Genomic DNA, 15,531 nt, shown 5'->3' with positions numbered 1-15,531 from the left:
TCCAATTATTTAGTTTGGTTCAATCAGCACACATTGTTGTTGTAGCTCTGGACTGATTTAACTAATCGAAGGATTAGTTAACAAATTGAATCAAGTGTGCTTGTCTGGCTCTAAAATGTAAATGTCTATTGTTGGGGGTTCCCGAGGACTACAGTTGGGAAACACGAGTGGAAGGTAGAGCATGGTGACGAGTTGAAATATGAATTCAGAACAGACCTATCGGTAGACGATGCTATCATGGCTTTTAATAACATATTAGGCTAAGTAGTGTTTTATACTATGTACTTTCAATTGTTTTGAGTTGATGACATATTTCTCATGCAGTGTTTTAATAGGATTATTTAGGGACAGTTCAAAAGTTACTGGGTGACTGGGGGCTTGTAACTCTCAAACTCTAGGGGTGTTTCTCCAAACATACTACGATGCTCCACACTCATGCTCCGATTGTATTCTCCACTACATTCTTTTGAGTACTTTCTTTGTGAGGTCAAGAGTGAGGAGAATGCATAAAACAATACATTTAAGAAGCACTCGCACTCCCCCTACTGTATTACCTCACGCTTCACCGCCCCATTCGCTGAACCTCCTTCCAGCCAGGACAATGTCAACAATAGACGAAACAAGATATACACAAAGCAAACGTTTGACTTCATAATTATCAGCTAAATATGTGAATCGTAATAATTTAGCTAGCCAGATAGTTAAACAGGAAAAAATGACCTAAAACTAATATTATGCAAGATAGATGTCAATTCTTCATGGTCACAGTAGCTAGCTAACAATTCGTTGTGGCTATCAGCTAGCCAGTCAGCCCTATTGACTAATTATGGGCTTGCGATATAAGGTACGTAGGCAGGTAAACATGCCGAACAATACCAAATGACTCATGAACCATTAAGAGAGATCACAATTTTAGTGCTTTATTAAAAGGTAAAACAAAAATAACAGGAGTTATACATATATTTCTATCTCTATATTGAAAATAATTGGTATGTAGCACAAATCTCTAGCACATACAAGTGCGAGCAAAATATCTGAAGTGAACTGCCTTACTGCCTCAACTCCTCTAACTACAGACTCCATCACTCTCCATCTTATTATTATCATCTGAAGCTGTGGAAGCCATCGGCCAAGTATGTACCAGATCACCTTGAATTTATTTTCGTTTCTAAAGCTACTTTGAGATTCTGTGTGTAATGAAAAGTGCTATATAGAATAAATCATTATTATTATTAGTTATCCTACAGGGGAGGAGGAGCCCTTGTCATAATGGCTTTGCGATATGATGGACAGCCTTCTTTTCGCTACTAAACGGGTCCTAATATCTTAGTCTCTGTGCCAGTTCATTCTCTCTTTTGCCTTTGTTGTGGCAAGCAGAAACACACTGGAATTTAGGAAATCCCACCAAACCACCTAATTATTACTTAAATTAAAGGGACAAATTCTGTGGTCGCTTGGGGTAATGCAACAATCCCCTTTCGTTATCACATGTAGCCACATGTGTAGTTTATGAGACAGATCTTTGATTTAGTAGCTGTTCATTTGTTAGTAAATGTTGGGAGCTGTGCCTCTATTTATTCTACTGGAAGGCTGTCCTCTCCTCTGCTTACAGTAGAAAGGCCTTGGACCGACCCACTGAGACGCAGTGAGCATAAGAACGACAAAAGACAGGAAAACAGTGACCATGTTCGGGCGACCAACATGCATTTATTTCCCCACGATCATCTGATCCTGATGTTATTCCACAGACAGCCAGCAGGGGGAACTCCAGACTCACAAGTTTTTCTGCTAACCCCAAACTCACTAACCATACAATACAACTATTTCCACCACTAGGCTTACTGCAGTCACTGCTTCAACCGTTACTGAACGACCATGAAAAATACTTTTAGACAGCTGAAGCAAGCATACTTTATAAAAAAAGTATCCTTTCTTGTTGACGAGGGATTTGCCAGTGCGGTCATTGAGATTTCATACTTCTTACTGGGTGCACAGGGGGATTAGCTCAAATGGTAGAGCGCTCGCTTAGCATGCGAGAGGTAGCGGGATCGATGCCCGCATCCTCCAATTATTTAGTTTGGTTCAATCAGCACACATTGTTGTTGTAGCTCTGGACTGATTTAACTAATCGAAGGATTAGTTAACAAATTGAATCAAGTGTGCTTGTCTGGCTCTAAAATGTAAATGTCTATTGTTGGGGGTTCCCGAGGACTACAGTTGGGAAACACGAGTGGAAGGTAGAGCATGGTGACGAGTTGAAATATGAATTCAGAACAGACCTATCGGTAGACGATGCTATCATGGCTTTTAATAACATATTAGGCTAAGTAGTGTTTTATACTATGTACTTTCAATTGTTTTGAGTTGATGACATATTTCTCATGCAGTGTTTTAATAGGATTATTTAGGGACAGTTCAAAAGTTACTGGGTGACTGGGGGCTTGTAACTCTCAAACTCTAGGGGTGTTTCTCCAAACATACTACGATGCTCCACACTCATGCTCCGATTGTATTCTCCACTACATTCTTTTGAGTACTTTCTTTGTGAGGTCAAGAGTGAGGAGAATGCATAAAACAATACATTTAAGAAGCACTCGCACTCCCCCTACTGTATTACCTCACGCTTCACCGCCCCATTCGCTGAACCTCCTTCCAGCCAGGACAATGTCAACAATAGACGAAACAAGATATACACAAAGCAAACGTTTGACTTCATAATTATCAGCTAAATATGTGAATCGTAATAATTTAGCTAGCCAGATAGTTAAACAGGAAAAAATGACCTAAAACTAATATTATGCAAGATAGATGTCAATTCTTCATGGTTACAGTAGCTAGCTAACAATTCGTTGTGGCTATCAGCTAGCCAGTCAGCCCTATTGACTAATTATGGGCTTGCGATATAAGGTACGTAGGCAGGTAAACATGCCGAACAATACCAAATGACTCATGAACCATTAAGAGAGATCACAATTTTAGTGCTTTATTAAAAGGTAAAACAAAAATAACAGGAGTTATACATATATTTCTATCTCTATATTGAAAATAATTGGTATGTAGCACATATCTCTAGCACATACAAGTGCGAGCAAAATATCTGAAGTGAACTGCCTTACTGCCTCAACTCCTCTAACTACAGACTCCATCACTCTCCATCTTATTATTATCATCTGAAGCTGTGGAAGCCATCGGCCAAGTATGTACCAGATCACCTTGAATTTATTTTCGTTTCTAAAGCTACTTTGAGATTCTGTGTGTAATGAAAAGTGCTATATAGAATAAATCATTATTATTATTAGTTATCCTACAGGGGAGGAGGAGCCCTTGTCATAATGGCTTTGCGATATGATGGACAGCCTTCTTTTCGCTACTAAACGGGTCCTAATATCTTAGTCTCTGTGCCAGTTCATTCTCTCTTTTGCCTTTGTTGTGGCAAGCAGAAACACACTGGAATTTAGGAAATCCCACCAAACCACCTAATTATTACTTAAATTAAAGGGACAAATTCTGTGGTCGCTTGGGGTAATGCAACAATCCCCTTTCGTTATCACATGTAGCCACATGTGTAGTTTATGAGACAGATCTTTGATTTAGTAGCTGTTCATTTGTTAGTAAATGTTGGGAGCTGTGCCTCTATTTATTCTACTGGAAGGCTGTCCTCTCCTCTGCTTACAGTAGAAAGGCCTTGGACCGACCCACTGAGACGCAGTGAGCATAAGAACGACAAAAGACAGGAAAACAGTGACCATGTTCGGGCGACCAACATGCATTTATTTCCCCACGATCATCTGATCCTGACGTTATTCCACAGACAGCCAGCAGGGGGAACTCCAGACTCACAAGTTTTTCTGCTAACCCCAAACTCACTAACCATACAATACAACTATTTCCACCACTAGGCTTACTGCAGTCACTGCTTCAACCGTTACTGAACGACCATGAAAAATACTTTTAGACAGCTGAAGCAAGCATACTTTATAAAAAAGTATCCTTTCTTGTTGACGAGGGATTTGCCAGTGCGGTCATTGAGATTTCATACTTCTTACTGGGTGCACAGGGGGATTAGCTCAAATGGTAGAGCGCTCGCTTAGCATGCGAGAGGTAGCGGGATCGATGCCCGCATCCTCCAATTATTTAGTTTGGTTCAATCAGCACACATTGTTGTTGTAGCTCTGGACTGATTTAACTAATCGAAGGATTAGTTAACAAATTGAATCAAGTGTGCTTGTCTGGCTCTAAAATGTAAATGTCTATTGTTGGGGGTTCCCGAGGACTACAGTTGGGAAACACGAGTGGAAGGTAGAGCATGGTGACGAGTTGAAATATGAATTCAGAACAGACCTATCGGTAGACGATGCTATCATGGCTTTTAATAACATATTAGGCTAAGTAGTGTTTTATACTATGTACTTTCAATTGTTTTGAGTTGATGACATATTTCTCATGCAGTGTTTTAATAGGATTATTTAGGGACAGTTCAAAAGTTACTGGGTGACTGGGGGCTTGTAACTCTCAAACTCTAGGGGTGTTTCTCCAAACATACTACGATGCTCCACACTCATGCTCCGATTGTATTCTCCACTACATTCTTTTGAGTACTTTCTTTGTGAGGTCAAGAGTGAGGAGAATGCATAAAACAATACATTTAAGAAGCACTCGCACTCCCCCTACTGTATTACCTCACGCTTCACCGCCCCATTCGCTGAACCTCCTTCCAGCCAGGACAATGTCAACAATAGACGAAACAAGATATACACAAAGCAAACGTTTGACTTCATAATTATCAGCTAAATATGTGAATCGTAATAATTTAGCTAGCCAGATAGTTAAACAGGAAAAAATGACCTAAAACTAATATTATGCAAGATAGATGTCAATTCTTCATGGTCACAGTAGCTAGCTAACAATTCGTTGTGGCTATCAGCTAGCCAGTCAGCCCTATTGACTAATTATGGGCTTGCGATATAAGGTACGTAGGCAGGTAAACATGCCGAACAATACCAAATGACTCATGAACCATTAAGAGAGATCACAATTTTAGTGCTTTATTAAAAGGTAAAACAAAAATAACAGGAGTTATACATATATTTCTATCTCTATATTGAAAATAATTGGTATGTAGCACAAATCTCTAGCACATACAAGTGCGAGCAAAATATCTGAAGTGAACTGCCTTACTGCCTCAACTCCTCTAACTACAGACTCCATCACTCTCCATCTTATTATTATCATCTGAAGCTGTGGAAGCCATCGGCCAAGTATGTACCAGATCACCTTGAATTTATTTTCGTTTCTAAAGCTACTTTGAGATTCTGTGTGTAATGAAAAGTGCTATATAGAATAAATCATTATTATTATTAGTTATCCTACAGGGGAGGAGGAGCCCTTGTCATAATGGCTTTGCGATATGATGGACAGCCTTCTTTTCGCTACTAAACAGGTCCTAATATCTTAGTCTCTGTGCCAGTTCATTCTCTCTTTTGCCTTTGTTGTGGCAAGCAGAAACACACTGGAATTTAGGAAATCCCACCAAACCACCTAATTATTACTTAAATTAAAGGGACAAATTCTGTGGTCGCTTGGGGTAATGCAACAATCCCCTTTCGTTATCACATGTAGCCACATGTGTAGTTTATGAGACAGATCTTTGATTTAGTAGCTGTTCATTTGTTAGTAAATGTTGGGAGCTGTGCCTCTATTTATTCTACTGGAAGGCTGTCCTCTCCTCTGCTTACAGTAGAAAGGCCTTGGACCGACCCACTGAGACGCAGTGAGCATAAGAACGACAAAAGACAGGAAAACAGTGACCATGTTCGGGCGACCAACATGCATTTATTTCCCCACGATCATCTGATCCTGATGTTATTCCACAGACAGCCAGCAGGGGGAACTCCAGACTCACAAGTTTTTCTGCTAACCCCAAACTCACTAACCATACAATACAACTATTTCCACCACTAGGCTTACTGCAGTCACTGCTTCAACCGTTACTGAACGACCATGAAAAATACTTTTAGACAGCTGAAGCAAGCATACTTTATAAAAAAGTATCCTTTCTTGTTGACGAGGGATTTTCCAGTGCGGTCATTGAGATTTCATACTTCTTACTGGATGCACAGGGGGATTAGCTCAAATGGTAGAGCGCTCGCTTAGCATGCGAGAGGTAGCGGGATCGATGCCCGCATCCTCCAATTATTTAGTTTGGTTCAATCAGCACACATTGTTGTTGTAGCTCTGGACTGATTTAACTAATCGAAGGATTAGTTAACAAATTGAATCAAGTGTGCTTGTCTGGCTCTAAAATGTAAATGTCTATTGTTGGGGCTTCCCGAGGACTACAGTTGGGAAACACGAGTGGAAGGTAGAGCATGGTGACGAGTTGAAATATGAATTCAGAACAGACCTATCGGTAGACGATGCTATCATGGCTTTTAATAACATATTAGGCTAAGTAGTGTTTTATACTATGTACTTTCAATTGTTTTGAGTTGATGACATATTTCTCATGCAGTGTTTTAATAGGATTATTTAGGGACAGTTCAAAAGTTACTGGGTGACTGGGGGCTTGTAACTCTCAAACTCTAGGGGTGTTTCTCCAAACATACTACGATGCTCCACACTCATGCTCCGATTGTATTCTCCACTACATTCTTTTGAGTACGTTCTTGTGAGGTCAAGAGTGAGGAGAATGCATAAAACAATACATTTAAGAAGCACTCGCACTCCCCCTACTGTATTACCTCACGCTTCACCGCCCCATTCGCTGAACCTCCTTCCAGCCAGGACAATGTCAACAATAGACGAAACAAGATATACACAAAGCAAACGTTTGACTTCATAATTATCAGCTAAATATGTGAATCGTAATAATTTAGCTAGCCAGATAGTTAAACAGGAAAAAATGACCTAAAACGAATATTATGCAAGATAGATGTCAATTCTTCATCGTTACAGTAGCTAGCTAACAATTCGTTGTGGCTATCAGCTAGCCAGTCAGCCCTATTGACTAATTATGGGCTTGCGATATAAGGTACGTAGGCAGGTAAACATGCCGAACAATACCAAATGACTCATGAACCATTAAGAGAGATCACAATTTTAGTGCTTTATTAAAAGGTAAAACAAAAATAACAGGAGTTATACATATATTTCTATCTCTATATTGAAAATAATTGGTATGTAGCACATATCTCTAGCACATACAAGTGCGAGCAAAATATCTGAAGTGAACTGCCTTACTGCCTCAACTCCTCTAACTACAGACTCCATCACTCTCCATCTTATTATTATCATCTGAAGCTGTGGAAGCCATCGGCCAAGTATGTACCAGATCACCTTGAATTTATTTTCGTTTCTAAAGCTACTTTGAGATTCTGTGTGTAATGAAAAGTGCTATATAGAATAAATCATTATTATTATTAGTTATCCTACAGGGGAGGAGGAGCCCTTGTCATAATGGCTTTGCGATATGATGGACAGCCTTCTTTTCGCTACTAAACAGGTCCTAATATCTTAGTCTCTGTGCCAGTTCATTCTCTCTTTTGCCTTTGTTGTGGCAAGCAGAAACACACTGGAATTTAGGAAATCCCACCAAACCACCTAATTATTACTTAAATTAAAGGGACAAATTCTGTGGTCGCTTGGGGTAATGCAACAATCCCCTTTTCGTTATCACATGTAGGCACATGTGTAGTTTATGAGACAGATCTTTGATTTAGTAGCTGTTCATTTGTTAGTAAATGTTGGGAGCTGTGCCTCTATTTATTCTACTGGAAGGCTGTCCTCTCCTCTGCTTACAGTAGAAAGGCCTTGGACCGACCCACTGAGACGCAGTGAGCATAAGAACGACAAAAGACAGGAAAACAGTGACCATGTTCGGGCGACCAACATGCATTTATTTCCCCACGATCATCTGATCCTGACGTTATTCCACAGACAGCCAGCAGGGGGAACTCCAGACTCACACGTTTTTCTGCTAACCCCAAACTCACTAACCATACAATACAACTATTTCCACCACTAGGCTTACTGCAGTCACTGCTTCAACCGTTACTGAACGACCATGAAAAATACTTTTAGACAGCTGAAGCAAGCATACTTTATAAAAAAGTATCCTTTCTTGTTGACGAGGGATTTTCCAGTGCGGTCATTGAGATTTCATACTTCTTACTGGATGCACAGGGGGATTAGCTCAAATGGTAGAGCGCTCGCTTAGCATGCGAGAGGTAGCGGGATCGATGCCCGCATCCTCCAATTATTTAGTTTGGTTCAATCAGCACACATTGTTGTTGTAGCTCTGGACTGATTTAACTAATCGAAGGATTAGTTAACAAATTGAATCAAGTGTGCTTGTCTGGCTCTAAAATGTAAATGTCTATTGTTGGGGCTTCCCGAGGACTACAGTTGGGAAACACGAGTGGAAGGTAGAGCATGGTGACGAGTTGAAATATGAATTCAGAACAGACCTATCGGTAGACGATGCTATCATGGCTTTTAATAACATATTAGGCTAAGTAGTGTTTTATACTATGTACTTTCAATTGTTTTGAGTTGATGACATATTTCTCATGCAGTGTTTTAATAGGATTATTTAGGGACAGTTCAAAGGTTACTGGGTGACTGGGGGCTTGTAACTCTCAAACTCTAGGGGTGTTTCTCCAAACATACTACGATGCTCCACACTCATGCTCCGATTGTATTCTCCACTACATTCGCTTGAGAACGTTCTTGTGAGGACGAGAGTGAGGAGAATGTGCGAGCTAATAGCGTTTCAATCGGGGACATCACTCGCTCTGCTACCTAAGCAGTTGTTCGCTGCAAGGGTAGTGGCTTTTGTGGCGCGATGGGTAATGATGCTTCGTGGGGTGTCAGTTGTTGATGTGCGCAGAGAGTTCCTGGTTTGGGGCGAGGAGAGGGACGGAAGCTATACTGTTACATACATATACACAAAGCAAACGTTTGACTTAACAATTATCAGCTAGATATGTGAATCGTAATAATTTAGCTGCCATTGTTTTCAATAAATGTTGTGTCATATTTGCATACTTTCCGTTGCAGCTTGCATCGACGCATGCTTCAAAATAAGTACAAATGGCGTACGCTTTCGAGAAGTTTCCTACTGTACGCGCTACGTTACGCAAACTTTTATTTGGACTCATTCTTATTATCTATCATAGTGCTCAATTTCATAAAAATGTAGACGTACTCAAGAGATTATAATAATTTCACAATTTCAATAGCATTAATGAACATTTATTTTCACAATATAATTTCAAGTAAATGTGATCGTGAATGCGTCCTAAAAATATTTACACAAAGTGTGATGTTTAATTTTTTACTCAGAATGAAATATCAAGTAGGATCAGGTAAGTGGTACAACAGTCAAACAATGAATATCGAAATTTCACTATTAATCATGTTACTAGTATGCAAATCAGACATTTCAGCATGGAATACAAGTATTCTGGTAAGAATCATGTATGTAATAAATAATCAAACAGTGCAGATATGAATTGCCAAAGTCAACTCAAACCATCTTTTCCCTGCCAAAGTAGGATAAACCCTACATCCTTCTCTTCCGAATCTCTACTTTCCACTTGGAAGGCTATTTTGTTTTCTTGGCAGGCCCATTCTCCTCCCTCTCGGTTGTGCTGCTACAAGCTGTAAATATAAAGAAACAAACAAAAACACAAATATTTATAGTAGCTACAGTAACTTAGCCAACACGCAGAGATCATATGGGGAGCTAAAAACATGAGATTAAACATCCTGTCAGTTTCTCTGTTAGCCAAAGCTAACTAGTTGTCTAGTTAGCTACCTAGCCCTCAAAACACAATTTCAAAAGCAGCGTTATATCCGAGAAATACCTATCTTACTCCAGAAATACATCATATTACAAAGTCAGAAGGTAATTAAAGTGCTACTTACCTCTGATCGCGTCTGGCTAAGAACCCACAAATAAAAATATCCTCAGGAGTGAAGACGTGCACTTCACCATAGAAGAAGGGGGAAAGGATAGCTGGGTCAATTCTTCATCATGTGACATCGATGAGTTTTTGTATGGAGGTCATTGAGAGTGTCGAATTTGCTACATTATGTTTATTTGATTGAATATAAGTTTCGTAATGCTTAGGCTGTTAAGAGTGTACTGATATAAGTAGAAGATGTGACTTCCCAGCAACGTTGAGAAAAAAATATCACTTTATTTAGGAGTTGTCTCGAGATGGCTATGCATATTCATGACATGAGGCTAGTTACGTAACATCTCTTACCATTGAATATATGCGGTTGACGTCAACACCCCTCATTGAATTCTCCAAAAAGTATTAAATAACGGCATGGATCCACCACTCCAAAGAGAGGAATAGGTGGGAGCTTGACAGCTAATTGGTAACCAATAGTATCGATTCATGTAAAATAATTTAATTTAAATAAATTATTTGGAGTGACAAACTTTTCATCTGACACTGACAATATAATAATATAATGCTGTGTAACTGAAGTGATTTGGTAAAATGTAATGGAGTAAAAGTAAGTTATTTCCTTCAGAAATTACTTGATTAAGATTACAAGTACAGCCCACAGAGAGTAACTAGAAAAGTACTGGTTCCTCAAAAAATGTACTTAACTACGTGTAACGTGTTACTACCCACCTCTTCTGCCTTCTCCCTAGTTTTCAGCCATTAGCTTCGCCCACGACTACCTCACGTGAACTACAATCCTGACATTGTTTTAATGTTTAGAAACGTCAATAATCATCGCTTGCAATACGGTTTTTGAAACACATGGCCCTTATCTTTTATAAGCAAGAAAGGATCCTTCAAATAAAAAAGATACACTTACTGTAGCAGTTTTGCACAGATCCATACAGCTATGGGTTCCTCCATCAGACAACTACACTTCCACTACACTTCCCAAGTTACACTTACACAACGGTGTTTGGAGCATGCTAGATAGCTAATTAGCAAAGGTGGTAGCCTCTGTCTTCCGTAAACAAGTGCTGCAACATGTAGATATGGACATGTGGGAACACTAACTGATCATTTCTTTGTAAGTGGGCAAACGTACAAAATCAGCAGGGGATCAAATCCTTTCCCCCCCACTGTACCTACCACTATTGTCACTATGAATGGTGCATAGAAAGCAGGATAGAGAGTTATACTGGTAGACTATATTGACCTGTGGTATAGTAAGCACATGAAAAAGCATAGGTCAAAAGGGAAGTACCAAAACACCTAGATATAGGGGAGGTTCATCCAAGCAGATGAGGAAATTTGTCTAGGATGGAAGAAATTATATAGTAAAACCTACAAAAGGGCAAATGTAAACCAGGAAAAAAACACACTACCCTCTCCTGTGCCCAATACAATAACCCACAACCCTCCCCAAAGCAAAAATAACAAAATTTGACAACCCTCCCTATTTTGCACCACCCTCCCACCGGAGTTATTTTCAAACTGTCCCTTATGATTGATTTGCCATTGACTTGTTTTGGCATTGCATTCTTTTGCAATGATTACATCGTTGTGTACGGAGTTAGTTTTATATTTCAGCACTAGATGGCAAGACCTGCCTATGATAAGATAAATTGCTAGACTGACAAGTAGTGGCAAGTAGTTTAAGGACTAAGGAGTGGAGGACACATCTCATTCAATAAAATCTGTGTATGTTTCTCGTTTAAACAGTGACATTTTCATTTAAATTCTCAGATATTATTTTAGGTAATTAAAATCATTTCAGTACATTTTCGATGAAAAACTTTCAGTTTACAAATTTAATTTCAGTAGCCTAAACTCTCTGAATGGACTTGAAATGGATGGAATTGACCTCGGTCCTTTTAAGAGATAAATATTTGAACGCCTATCCAGCGAAGCTTGTCCTTGGGGAGTACAGGGGCCACTTGACAGCAGCTGGATCACACACAGGGTTGTGTAGGTTATTGCCTAAATGTAATCAGTTACATTTACTAGTTACCTGTCAAAAATTGTAATCAGTAACGTAACTTTTGGATTACCCAAACTCAGTAACGGAATCTGATTACCTTCAGTTATTTTTATATTTCTTTCCCCTTAAGAGGCATTAGAAGAAGACCAAAATGTATGTTACCAATTGAACAACATCTATTGCAGGATAAATCAATGTTGAAGTTTACATAGCTGGCTATATATGGATGTTAATTTTTACTTTATAGGTTGGTTATGTAGGCCGTTGGACATAAACATCACACAACAATTGTGAAATCGCAAATTCAACAATAAGTGGTGAGTCCAAAAATGTCTTGTATGCTGATGCATAAATGATGTAATATGCCAGGGAGATATGTATACAGTAGCTAAGAAAGTACCCTAACCCGGTAGGCTGTCATTGTAAATAAGAATTTGTTCTTAACTGACTTACCTAGTTAAATAAAGGTTAAATAAAATAAAGTAAATAAATGTTGTGTAGTAAGCTGTTAGTAGCCCATGTGCCTCACCTTAATAATTTGGTCTATTTTTACCTCTTAATTTCTCCTACTGTTCTGACTTGGTGGTGCACATGTAGCCTATAACCTGTTTTTGAGAAATGTAATCATCGAATATTGTAAGAGCTTTCATTGTCTGTTTATATGCCCCCTTTATTTATCCTACTTCTGACTTGGCGTACAGGGTGAACACTGTAAGAACGGCCCATGTTCTGAATTCTGTCGCTGTACATTTCAAAAGTGCCGAACAAATAGTTATATTGACTACGTCCGTCCTAGCTCGCTCGTCAATCCAAGATGGCGTAGCAGTCGGACGTGTGTTTGTCTTGTCCCGTGTAAATAGTCTGTTTTTCATTTTTTTCGTATATATTTTAATCTCACTTTCCATCTACAAACTAAATATACTTTCGTGCAACCAGCCTCACCCATTCTTATTGTCAGACTCAATAGCCTTGGTTTCTCAGATGACTGCCTCGCCTGGTTCACCAACTACTTCTCAGAGTTCAGTGTGTCAAATTGGAGGGCCTGTAGTCCGGACCTCTGGAAGTCTCCATCGGGGTGAATCAGGGTTCAATTCTCTGGCCGACTCTTTTCTCTGTATATATCAATGATGTCGCTTTTGCTGCTGGTGATTATCTGATCCACCTTAACACAGACAACACCATTCTGTATACATCTGGTCCTTCTTTGGACACTGTGTTAACAAACCTCCAAACGAGCTTCAATGCCATACAACACTTCTCCGTGACCTCCAACTGCTCTTAAATGCTAGTAAAACTAAATGCATGCTCTTCAACCGATCACTGCCCGCGCCCGCCCGACTAGCATCACTACTCTGGACGGTTCTGACTTAGAATATGTGGGCATCTACAAATACCTAGGTGTCTGGTTAGACTGTAAACTCTCCTTCCAGACTCACATTAAGCATCTCCAAACCCAAATTAAATCTAGAATTGGCTTCCTATTTCGCAAACAAAGCCTCCTTCACTCATGCTGCCAAACATACCCTCATAAAACTGACTATCCTACCGATCCTTGACTTCGGCGATGTCATTTACAAAATAGCCTCCAACACTCTACTCAGCAAATTGGAAGTAGTCTATCACAGTGCCCTCCGTTTTGTCACCAAAGCCCCATATACTAACCACCACTGCGACCTGTATGCTCTCATTGGCAGGCCCTCGCAACATATTCGTCGCCCAACCCACTAGCACCATGTGATCTCTAAGTCTTTGCTAGGTAAAGCCCCACCTTATCTCAGCTCACTGGTCACCATAGCAACACCCACCCGTAGCACGCGCTCCAGCAGGTATATTTCACTGGTCATCCCCAAAGCCAACACCTCCTTTGGCCGCCTTTCCTTCCAATTCTCTGCTGCCAATGACTGGAACGAATTGCAAAAATCACTGAAGCTGGAGACTTATATCTCCCTCACTAGCTTTAAGCATCAGCTGTCAGAGCAGCTTACCGATCACTGCACCTGTACATAGCCCATCTGTAAATAGCCCATCCAACCAACTACCTCATCTCCATATTGTTTTTTGTTGTTGTTGCTCTTTTACACCCCAGTATTTATATTTGCACATCATCATCTGCACATCTATCACTCCAGTGTTAATGCTAAATTGTAATTATTTCGCCACTATGGCCTATTTATTGCCTTACCTCCCTTATCTTACTACATTTGCACACACTGTATATAGATTTTTCTATTGTGTTATTGACTGTACGTCTGTTTGTCCCATGTGTAACGGCTGTCTGTGGAAGTAGACCAAGGTGCAGCAGAGGATGTGTTCATCATTAGAATTTTAATAGAACAACGTGAACACTATACAAAAAAACAAGAAAACTGACAGCCAAAACAGTCCTGTCAGGTGCAAACACTAACAGAAACAATTACCGACAAAACCCAAAGGAAAAACATGCTCCTTATGTGTGACTCCCAATCACCAACAACGAGCTTCAGCTGTGCCTGATTGGAAGCCACACACGGCCCAAAACAAAGAAATACAAAAACATAGAAAAAGGAACATAGAACGCCCACCCAATGTAACACCCTGGCCTAACCAAAATAAAGAACAAAAACCCCTCTCTATGGCCAGGGCGTTACATGTTGTTGTTTTTGTCGCACTGCTTTGCTTTATCTTGGCCAGGTCGCAGTTGTAAATGAGAACTTGTTCTCAACTGGCCTACCAGGTTAAATACAGGTGAAATAAAAAATAAATACAAATTTCATCGAAATTACGGATTGCCTGTTATATGCCATAGTTTGTACATCTCATTTGTCAGTAGAAACCACATTTGTTAAAGCAAGTCAGCCATATCAGTTAGGTTTTTTTAAAAGGCAGTAAATGAGGCAGAATTAACTGTTTCACTGCCAGACAAGGCTCCGCTGATAGACAGGTGTAGCAGTGTTATAGTGCAATTCATGTATTGTTTAGTGTTGTGTTGTGTAGTTGCTTTGCTGGCAATCATCCCACAATCATTTTTTTTTGCCGCACCAAGAGTTACATGCTAAAATTGCCACTGTATAGGCCTATTGTTTACCTTTTTGTTGGTGACACTTTGATATCTTGATAGTATGCAGCTGTTTAAAGGGCAATAACAAGAACAAAATGGCCGCCTCTGTTTTGTTAAAAAGCTGAGGGATGGGCCTGGAGAAACGTAAGTCCAAAAATGGATTCCCATCAATGCGCTATGTAGAGATCAATAATATGTGACTACACCACTGCTGCCATCTTTACCTCCAAGCGTTTATTCAAGTTGGATAACTTTGGATGCCGACAGCAGTCACACCATTAGAAAACATAGCTTAGACTGTAGCCTACAAAAGCCTATTCCTGCTCTTTTCCTGCGATCCATCAAACACATTTGGAGTGTCATCATAGTGGTCTTTGAATTAAGTTCAGACTTGCTCACGTTGAACAAATTTAAACTTACGCCTTTTTCCAATGCTGATTTGAATATAATTGAGAAAACAGAGAAGTGTCAAAGATTTAAAGGTAATTCTTGAAGTAATCATCTACTTTTTCAATTTTCAAAAGTATCTGTAATCTGATTACAATATTTTT

At 39.6% G+C, this 15,531-nt stretch overlaps 1 long non-coding RNA gene and 4 other non-coding genes across 5 annotated transcripts; 4 read left to right on the top strand and 1 right to left on the bottom strand.

The window, feature by feature from the left end:
- Window positions 1–1,994: 1,994 nt before the first annotated feature.
- trnaa-agc (transfer RNA alanine (anticodon AGC)) lies at window positions 1,995–2,067 on the top strand. Its single transcript has one exon. It is a non-coding gene; the product is annotated as a tRNA-Ala (tRNA).
- Window positions 2,068–4,056: 1,989 nt separating this feature from the next.
- trnaa-agc (transfer RNA alanine (anticodon AGC)) lies at window positions 4,057–4,129 on the top strand. The gene has a single exon. It is a non-coding gene; the product is annotated as a tRNA-Ala (tRNA).
- A 1,989-nt stretch (window positions 4,130–6,118) lies between these two features.
- trnaa-agc (transfer RNA alanine (anticodon AGC)) lies at window positions 6,119–6,191 on the top strand. Its single transcript has one exon. It is a non-coding gene; the product is annotated as a tRNA-Ala (tRNA).
- Window positions 6,192–8,180: 1,989 nt separating this feature from the next.
- Window positions 8,181–8,253, top strand: trnaa-agc (transfer RNA alanine (anticodon AGC)). The gene has a single exon. It is a non-coding gene; the product is annotated as a tRNA-Ala (tRNA).
- Window positions 8,254–9,236: 983 nt separating this feature from the next.
- On the bottom strand, window positions 9,237–11,155 carry LOC106596973 (uncharacterized). Its single transcript, XR_001326808.2, has 2 exons — window positions 9,928–11,155; window positions 9,237–9,660 (listed from the first exon to the last, which is right to left on the bottom strand). It is a non-coding gene; the product is annotated as an uncharacterized lncRNA (long non-coding RNA).
- Between the last annotated feature and the right edge of the window lie 4,376 nt (window positions 11,156–15,531).

This window comes from Salmo salar, chromosome ssa09, assembly GCF_905237065.1.
Source record: "Salmo salar chromosome ssa09, Ssal_v3.1, whole genome shotgun sequence".
NCBI lineage: Eukaryota > Metazoa > Chordata > Actinopteri > Salmoniformes > Salmonidae > Salmo > Salmo salar.
This window is presented reverse-complemented; position numbering and strand designations above follow the sequence as displayed.